Source organism: Lycium barbarum, chromosome 6, assembly GCF_019175385.1.
Source record: "Lycium barbarum isolate Lr01 chromosome 6, ASM1917538v2, whole genome shotgun sequence".
NCBI classification, from domain to species: Eukaryota; Viridiplantae; Streptophyta; class Magnoliopsida; order Solanales; family Solanaceae; genus Lycium; species Lycium barbarum.
Window position 1 is genome coordinate 84606701 of NC_083342.1, and position 10630 is coordinate 84617330.

General features: G+C 36.7%; 1 pseudogene; it reads left to right on the top strand.

Annotated features, from left to right (window-relative positions):
• On the top strand, positions 1-5300 carry LOC132644129 (protein NRT1/ PTR FAMILY 1.1-like; annotated as a pseudogene).
• Positions 5301-10630: the final 5330 nt, after the last annotated feature.

A 10630-nucleotide genomic window follows, 5' to 3' on the forward strand; every position in this document is an offset into this window, starting at 1 on the left:
ATGGAAGCTGCCTCTGCATCAAGCTTACTTGGAATATGGTCAGCCCTTTCAAATGGTTTGGCCATTGTAGAGGCCTTTGTTTCTGATTCTTACTTGGGAAGGTTTAGGGTTGTTGCTATTGGATCCATCTCCAGTTTAATTGTAAGTTACTTTTATTATTTTATTTTAAGCCATTACCATCACCATCACCATGTCAATGATTTCCAATAAAAGTTACAAAAAACAGACAGGGACATGTACCTAACCTCTGGCAAATAGCAAATAGAGGAAGTTAAGGGCCCGTTTTGAAAGATTGAAAATCATGTTGATTTGAAGTTGAAATTTTGTTTGGACATGCAATTTGAATTTCTTATATTTATTTTTTCTCATAGCCATGAAAACCACACAATTTGTGAAAACTATCAAAATTTCCCAACTCTTATACAATCTTACTAAATGAGCAAATCATAGTTCATTAACAAGGTATGGAAATATTCTAAGGCGCCGCATTACTAAATCACATATCTCTACGTTTATCTTATAAATAATTTATAAATGTTTGCATTTACATGCTATTACAAACTTTTAAAAACACATAACTTGACAAAGATTCAGTGACCCAAATAAGCAACAATAATAGCAACTAACTATTCTTTAATATAATCCTTCCACATGATGCGGACAATTTCTTCACGTCAAGTACGGGTCTTTTTTTTTTTTTTTTTTTTTTTTGCAAAATCTAAAATGGTGGGTAATTTTTTACAAAATATAAACTTATGAGTCAAATTTTACATTTAAAAAAAAATGAAATCATGATTTGGAATCTCAAATTCTACTTTTTGAAGAAATTGGGCTTTGAAATCATGATATGAAGTTGAAATCTCGTGGATTCGTAAACAAACGCTGATTCGAAATCATGATTCAAAATAGCATAAGCAAAATACATGGTTTCAACTAAGGGTGTACGTGGACCAGGTTGGTTCGGATTTTTCAAATACCAAACCAAACCAATTGCGTTAGGTTTTTAAGTTTATAAACCAAACCAAACCAATAAATTCGGGTTTTTCAACTTCGGGTTTTCTCTGGTTATTCTATTTTTTCGGGTTTTTTGGATTTTTTTCCGAAAAAGTCTTCATACAAAACATATGACTTTTACTTCAAATATTTCTTTAGTCCTAGTAAGATACAACTATATAACTAAGGTGTTTCTTAAGAAAATAACACAAAATGTGAGATGGGTGATGATATCGTATTAAAATATTGAACAAAAAAAATGATAAAATCGGTTAACATAAGTATTGCTAATTAATAAGCCATAAAGAAAATGGTTTTAATCTAAATACTAAGTTATGCTAAAATAAGTATTAATTACATGACAAAGAAAAAAATAAGTTATGTATTTTTACGCTCTAAACCAATTATGCAAAACTAAAGAATAAATATCCAATATTACTGTCATTCCTAGTGTTAGAATTGAATTTCTTTTGTTAGTATTAGTGTTGAGTTGGTTTTGATTTGGACTTTATTTGAGTTACTAACATCCATGGCATATAAACTTATTGGCATTCAAAATTTTGAGTTCAAGCTTAAAATAATATGATAAAAAACTATGAAATTTTTTTAAGAAATATTTACAAATCACATTACAAATAAATATTTTTATGAATAAAATATTTTAAAAATCAAATACACGTAATGTCGGGTCGATTTGGTTTGGTTTGACTTTTTTTTAGCTAAAACCAAACCAAACCAGACCAATGATGGTTGGATTTTTTTTCAACACCAAATCAAGTCAAACCAAACCACTAGTCGGGTTTTTTTCTCGATTTATCGTTTGGTGCGGTTTGTCCGTTTGCTTTGTACACCCCTAGTTTCAACTAACAAAGAAATTACATTTGTCATATCTTCTCTAAATCCAAGGGAATTGTCATCTACCTAGTTGAAAAATTCTCTTCACTTCCTTAGGAAGTTGTTGAAAAGAGTAGTAGCGGGTACCATTTCCCCTTGAAGAGCTAATTTGGCTAGGAAGCCAGCCACTTGTTTGACTTCTCTATAGCAATGTGAAATGCTCACTTATGCCCCTTCAATAGTATGGACAGTTTGTTTAAGGAGGTTTTTCAGCTTCAAATTATTGGTATTTTTGTCCTTAAGCATGTTTGTAACCACCATTGAGTCCAGCTCCAGATCATATTTGTTCTATCCAACTTGATTGCACCATTTTGTTGCATAGAAGGCTGTCGTTGCTTCTGTCTGGTTGTTGCATTTATACTGAATTAGGACTGAAAATGTCATAATGAGATAGCCATTGTCATCTCTCAGTACCCCTCCTATGCCAGCTCCGGAATTTTCATGTATGTAGCTTTCATCTGTGTTAGATTTGATAATTCCCATCAAAGGCTTAGTCCAAGAAACTTGCCTCCATCTAATGGGTATGTATCTTTAAATCCTTGAGCATATTTCAACCCAAATTCCTGCTAAGTCACAAGTTGGGAAGGCAACAGTGATAGCCGCTTTGATGTTCCATAGGATTTGCACTTCCATTCTAAATGTCAAGAATTTGATCTGATCCCCATACTTACAAGCTGTCCAATTTTCATATTCCCAGGCTATAGACAGAGGAGTAATTTGTTGCACCATTTTGTGAACACTATTGGCAGTATTCATAATTCACCAAGTGTTGAAAATTCTAATGTTTCCCCCTTGGTGATTAATTCCAAGGGGGTTTCAAAGAAATTCCATATATGTTTAGCCATCTCACTGTCACTGAACACATGTTGAACTGATTCATTTTGTGGTACTGTTCAACATAAGCATGTAGAATCCATTGGGTTACCAAATCCATGAAGCACCTCATCAAAAGGTAGCTTTTCGAGCATCATTCTCCAAGTGAGAAAGAATATTGTGAAAGGTAAGCATCTGTGCCAAACATTACTCAGAATGCCATCTTTCTGTTTCACTTCTCTAATGCTTTGCCAAACAGAACCGTTTTTATTTGACCATCCTGAGTAATGTTCCAAACAACATTGTACTTATTTTAAAATCAAATGTTCATATATCTAGGGGTAGCAGGGTTACTCAATTTGGACTTACATATTGCAATTTGTGTGCTTCATTTATCCAAAATCCTAATTGGTTTGATTTGTCAAACAAGGACACCTGCACATTGATTTTACATTACTGGTTACCTTCTATGAGATGTTAATGATGCAACTTGCAATATAGCGACTCTGCAATCAAAGAAATTCATACACTTCTTTGTAATATGGGGCTCTGTGTTCTGGGCAAAAATCAATACTTTATTCTATTTTAGTTGTAGATATTTTTTTTTTCTTTCAACAGGGAATAAGTATGCTTGGCTCACCACTATAATACCACAACTCAGGCCTTCACCCTGCAATAATCAACATGGTTGTAGTGGAACTACACCTGCCCAATTTGCTCTAATTTTGTGTTCATTTGGGCTTATCTCTGTTGGTGCTGGTTTTGTTAGACCTTGTTCTATAGCATTCGGTGCTGACCAATTGGACAACAAAAGAAATCCAAATAACGAGAGGGTTATAGATAGCTATTTCAACTGGTTCTATGCCAGTTTAGGAGCTTCAACTTTTCTTGCACTTACAATAATTGTTTATATCCAAGATCATTTTGGTTGGCAAGTTGGGTTTGGTGTCCCTGCTATGCTCATGCTTTTATCTGTGTCCATGTTCTTGATGGGATCTCCACTTTATGTTAAAAGTAAAAGCGAGAGGAATTTTGTTCGCTGGATTGTTTCAAGTGGCAGTTGCAGCATTTAGAAAGAGACATAGCAATGTTCAGTTGAATTATAACAATGAATGCTGCTATAAGGCACCTGAATCAATTCACTTAGCGCCTTCATCTGACTTCAGGTATGGGCGTCTCCATCTGTACTGATTTATTAGACGTACGTTTAATTTAGCAAGTTAAATTTTTGTGTGTCGAATGGTCTGCTTTTACCTTTTTGTATTCGTTTGACAAAAGTATAGTATATGTTTTCATTGGGATATGTAAAGTTCTTGCTAATAGCTACTTGTATGAAGAGTTACTTACTCCCTCCGTCTCAATGTATGTGATACTCTTTCATTTTTCATCAGTCCAAAAGAACGAGATCTTTCTATATTTAGTAATAGTTTAACTTTAAACTTCTCATTTTTACCTTTAATGAGATGATTTGAAGCTACAGAAATATCTATGGCTTATTTTGGAGTTTGGACCACAAATTTCAAAAGTCTTCCTTTCATTCTTAAACTCCATGCTCAATCTTATCTCACATAAATTGAGACCGAGGGAGTAATTATCTGTCAAAGACTAAATCTCTGTGTATTTCAGTGTCATGATGCTACTGATGGACTTACACTCGATCAATCCTTCCATTCATTGTATTGTGTAGGTATATGAATAGAGCTTGCATAATTCAAGATCCTCATAGGGAATTAAAGCCTGATGGAACAGCTTCAAATCCGTGGAGCCTCTGTTGTGTGGAACAAGTGGAATCATTGAAGTCTTTTCTTAGAGTTCTTCCAATATGGTCCACATCTTTTATGCCTGTGGTGTCGATGAGTATTCTGCTTTCAATATTTCAATTGAAGACCGTGGACAGACACTTGTTTCCTAGCCATCAGTTCGAAATTCCAGCAGGATCATTCAGCTTTTTTTCAGTTTTTACTTTGACAATTTGGAATGTTTTCTACGATCGTGTCTTGGTGCCTTTACTCATGTCAAGGTACCCAAGAAGGCTAAGTCCAGTATTTAGAATGGGGACTGGTTTGATTATTTCCTGCATGGCTATGGCACTGGCAACGATAACAGAACGCATAGACGCAATAAGGCAATCAATGAAGGGTTTGAGGATGACCCAAACGCTCTGTTAAACATGTCTGCTCTGTGGTTTGTGCCACAATTTGCACTATTGGGGTTGGCTGAGGCTTCGAATATGGTTGGACTAATTGAGTTCATTTACGCTCCATTCCCAAAAAGCATGTCCAGTTTTGCACTAGCTATTGGCATTGCCATTGCGAACTTAATGTGCAGTCTTTTGGTGAGTGTGGTTGATGCCTTGATGGTATTACTTCAGCTGGAAGCAATACGAGCTGGCTCTCCACCAATATAAATAGAGGTCACTTAGATTACTTTTATTGCCTAATCGCTTTCATAAGTGTAATTAACTTCCTATATTTTCTCCTCATTTGTCGGTTTTGTGAGCATCACTATGATGGTCTGAATAACCGCTTATCTCTTGAGGTGGAATATGAACATCTTTGATATGCATTTGAAATGTCTTAAATCTAATTTTGAGGTGAAAATATTAATGGCTTAGTCTAATATTAAACAAGGAAACATGTATTGGCGGCAAATTAAAATTTGCTATGCATTTCCTCATAAATAAAGGCTCATTAAGGTCAAATACCTTTCTACGCCTCCGGTTCAAAAAGAGTGTCCACTTACCAAATCAAGAAAGAATAGGGGTGTGTTCGGTAAGGAAGAAAATATTTTTCAAAATGTGTTTTTGGAAAATAAGTGAATTTCTGCTTATTTTCTCATGTTCGTTTGGGTAGCGGAAAATAAGTGAATTTCTTACTTATTTTCTCATATTCGTTTTGGTTGGTAAAAAATATTTTCAGGAAAATATCCACCCATGCCCCACAATTCCACCCCATACCACACCAACCCCCAACCCCACCCTCCTACCCCCCCCCCCCTCCAAAAAAAATCCCCCTAATTTTTTTTTTTGAAGTTCTTAATTTTTTTTCTGAATTTTCTAAACCACCACATCCCCGCGTGGACCCATACCACACCAACCCCCACAACCACGCACCTCCCACCCCCAATTTTTTTTTGAAGTTTTTAAATTTTTTTTCTGGATTTTCTAAGTCACCACATCCCCCCCCACCCCCCCCCCCCCCCCACCCCAAAAAATAATTATTAAAAAAAGTTTTAAAAGTTACTTTTTCTGGATTTTTGCGCCACCCACCCCCTCCAATAACCATACAAACTTTCAATTTTTATAATTTTTTAATAAAGGTAAAATTAAATAGGAAGTAGAAAATTCGATAGGGGGTAGGGGGTGCGTGCGGGGGCGGGGGGTGTAGAGAATCAAAAAAGAAAACTTTTTCAAAAAAACTAATTTGTTTGGAGGGGGTGGTGGGGTGTCGGGAGGGGGGTGGTCGTGGGGTGGGGGTGGCTGGGGTGAAAAAAAAACTGAAAAAAAAAATTGGGGAAGTGGGTTGGGGGGTCGTGGGGGAGAGGGATGTGGTGGTGTAGAAACCCAAAAGAAAATTTTTTAAAAAAATATTGGGGGGAGGGTGGGGGTGGACGTTTGGGGGGTGCAGGGGTAGGGGTAAGGTGCGGCGTGGGGGAGTGGTGCATGGATTGCGGGAGTGGTTAGGGGGTGGGGTGGTGCATGATTGCGGAAGTGGTTGGTTTTTGGTAGTTGGGGGGTGGGTGGTGCAAAAAATCAAGAAAAAAAAATCAATCAAAACAAAATTAATTTTTTTAGGTGGGGGGAGGGGTGGGGGGTGGGAGTGGTTGGGATTTGGTGGTTGTGGGTAGGTTGTGTGGTCGGTGGAATGCACGTGGACTTGTTTTCCCTCATTTTATTAGGGAAGTTATTTTCTCCATTTTTGAGGAACTTGTTTTCCTAAAGAAAATATTTTTCAATTTTTTTTGACTAAACGAACATGAAAAAATTGGAAAATGTTTTTCTCCATACCGAATAAATCCTAAATCTTATTTTTTTCAAATTTTGTCTTATTTCAATTACGGGTAATTTAGTCAAATTACTTATTTTTGCCTAAGGATTAGTATTTTTAAAGGATGTATGCAACTGGCTAAATGGACCTTCTTTTTTAATCGGACCGAGTATAAGTTGTTCACGTGGTGCCATTATTAGAAAGCTGACATGCTTTTTTCATTTTAAAAAATACTATACTTTTCAGTTACAAAATTCAATATTTTTTAAAGTAGTTAAAGCTTCAGCTATAAAGCCGATTGCTAACAATTTTGAGGCCACAAAATTTTGGGAGCCTAAAGGCTTTGCTTTTTCTCTTATTCTTCTACTTCTTCATACTGTTACCATTTTCTCGAGATATATTCTTCAGGGTTACATTTTCATTCCTCAATCTAATTGGTTCCAAAGTTTTAAGTTGACGAGGTCTCATTTGATTTTTATTTAAGGGCATGACAGATTGTAGAATCCGTTAGAAATTGACAAATAAATAAGTTGGATCGAAAGTGCACTGGTGTATATTTGAGGGATAATTTTGAATTTGGACCTATCTATTAGGAGTGAAATATTCAGGTGTCATACGGAAGCTTACAAGCAAATCTTTGATGACTATATTAGACGACGAAAGAGAAATATACCAAAAGAGAAATAATAAATGAATATGATTTGGTCAATTGACTTACATATGAGCAATTTACTAAGAAAAAAGGAGCACAAAAATATTCAGAGAAAATTCTCTCCCTAAACAAGACTCTACTTACCCTAAGGGACTACATTATGCATGATGTACGAAGAAGAAGGAAGAGACTTCAATATATAGGAGTCCGAATCTTTTCTTCCATGAAAAGGATTAGCTAAATATGGAATAAATTTATATTTTTCTTTCTAGGATAGGTAGAACCAATTATGTTAATGTTTTTCTCTTCTTTCACGTAGAAGAAAAATTCAAATATGATAACAAAATCATGTCAAACACGTAACAATTCTCATACTGGTCCAATTTTTTGACAAAATGAACTTGATCCACCTTATTTGCATCACCTCCAACAGATAATTGTTGCTTGCCGTGTTTAAAATTATGGTTAAAAATGGCATAATATTTTTATTTTTACAGATGCAGCAACAGGAAATATTGAAGAATGATTGAAAATTTGTCTCCACGTGTAGTAGCACTCACAAGGTAGTCGATCCTCTATAGCCGAAAAGGATAGCATGCCGCTAGAAAGCTCTGTTTACTGCACATATTTTGTCCAACGTTGATTTTGCATTCCATTTCAAAATATTTTTCTTTATAACATTAGAAACACCTGAATGACATATACAAAATTTGAGGAAAATTGGAGTGACGTGGAATGGTTTGGAGTCAAATTCAGAACTGAAATTGATATGGAAAACGTCATTATGACAAGTAAATCACGTGTGTATATCGTGCATATCATTGTGTGTCGCACACGGATTTTAATGGATATATCTGCATGATATACTCACAGATGTCCATGATATACTCGATGATACAGAGGAATATACATATAGATATGCATGGGAATATATACAAGTATAAAGGGCTATACATAAATATATATATATTGCGGTATAATATCTTGATATTATTTGATATTGTTTGGTAGCATATTTGTAGGGAGATAATTACCATATATTAGTTAGTTTCCTTGTTTCACTAATTACCATATACAGGGGCAGAGCCAATGTATTGATTACGGGTTCAGCCGAACCCAGTAACTTCGGCCCAGACGTTATATTTGTCTTAAGAAAATTATTGAATATGTACAAATTCTTAATCTAGAACTCAGTAACTTAAAAGAACTAGAATTCCGAACCCATAAACTTTAAATCCTGGCTCCGCCTCTGACCATATATTAGTTAGTTTCCTTGTTTCACTAGGATCTTAGTTTCCTTGTTTCACTAGGATTCAAAATTGTATCCTATATATATTCTCTCTTGGTGAATGAATGAACAAGTCAAGATTGTATAGTTTCTACATGGTATCATGCCACACGTTTTTTTTCTTCTCTTCATCGTAAATTTCCATGGCCGGTGACGCCGTACCTCCTCCACCACCACCCAAAATTGAGTCTAATTCTCCCTATTTTCTCGGTCCTCAAGACCGACCCGGGGACTATATCACACCTACTCGTTTCAAGGGCGACAATTTTGATGAATGGGCAGCCGACATACAAACGGCGTTGGAGGCATGACGTAAATTTGAGTTCTTGGACGGCACTATCACTGAACCGCAGCCTCCTTGTACAAAGTCCGATTGGACTGCAATTAACGCAATGTTAATCTCTTGGATCACAAATACCATTGATGCTGATGTCAAATATTCCTTGTCAAAATTTAGGGAGGTTAACCCCTTTTGGGATCACCTTAAAAGGAGGTTCGCGCAGACTAATGGACCACGAGTTCAACAGCTTCGGTCTTCCCTGGCTAAATGTGAATAGACCAAAACTATGTCAGTGTCCGTATATTACGGAAAATTACATGCTCTATGGCAAGAATTGGATCATCATGAGCCCCTGATTTCTTGTACTTGTTGCTCCGGTTATACGACAGGTCTTTTACATGAGGTTCGTCGTGAGCAATCTAAACTTCATGATTTTCTGATGGGTTTATATTCCGAGTATTACTCTTCGTTGCGGACAAATATATTGTCTCAAGATCCGTTACCAAGTCTTGATAGGGCTTATCAGCTTGTGATTCAAGAGGAGCGTGTTCGTACGGCCAAACAAGAATCCGAGACACAGCCGACCGAAGCTCTTGGATTTGCGGTTCGTGCTACTGCAGGACGGGGTCGTGGTTCTGCAGATCGTCCTGTGTTCTCACTTTGCAAGAAGGTAGGACATGTGACTGAAAAGTGTTGGTCGCTTTTGGTGTGCTCTCATTGCAAGAAGTGTGGTCATGATGTTAGTAAGTGTTATGACATCGTGGGTTATCCCGATTGACTGAAAAGAATGGAAGGCTGTCTTCCGCTGGTCAAGGTCGTGGCTTGCTGCGTGCAACTGCCACGCCTTCACCCGTGGCAAATTGTGTAACAACCGCATCAAATAACGCTGCCGTCGGTCAGCACTTTACTTCCGATCAATGGAAGGCTATTACGTGATTTTTTGGTAATGCTACAATTCCCGAAAATCGCTTGAATGGTAAGTTTGATGTTTTTTCTTGGATTATTGACACTGGTGCTACTCATCATGTTACCGGTGAGAAATCTTGGTTGTTTGATGTCCATACTGTTGATTGTCCTGTTGGTTTGCCTAATGGTGAAAAGATGCTTGCTTCTTTGGAAGGTTCTGTTCGACTGTCAGATAAAATCACCTTACATCATGTCCTTTATGTGCCTTATTTACGTTGCAACTTACTCTCCGTCCCCCAACTTACTGATAATTTACATACTATTGTCTCTTTTAAGTCTTATATGTGTGCTATTCAGGACCCACTGAAGGAGCTGATTGGAACGGGAGTTAGGAGGGACGGACTATACTGTTTTAGCAAATCGAACGGGCTATACTATTTTAGCAAACCGGACGTGGTGCAACATGTGTCTACTGTCGTGGCAACGTCCGCATTGAAATTGTGGCATCGACGATTGGGGCATCCTTCCGAGAGAGTAGTTAAGTTGTTTTCTCATGTCAGTAGTGATAAGAGTAGTTTAGCAAAGGATTGTGAAGTGTGTTTACGTGCTAAGCATCCTAGAGACAAATTTCCTTTAAGTGATAATAATGCATCTAGAATATTTGAGAAAATACATTGTGATTTATGGGGCCCATATCGCCATGCTTCGTCGTGTGGAGCTCGTTATTTTTTAACAATTGTTGATGATTTTTCCTGAGCTGTTTGGATTTACTTGTTGGTTGATAAAACAAAAGTGTTTCCGATGTTTATGGCTTTTGT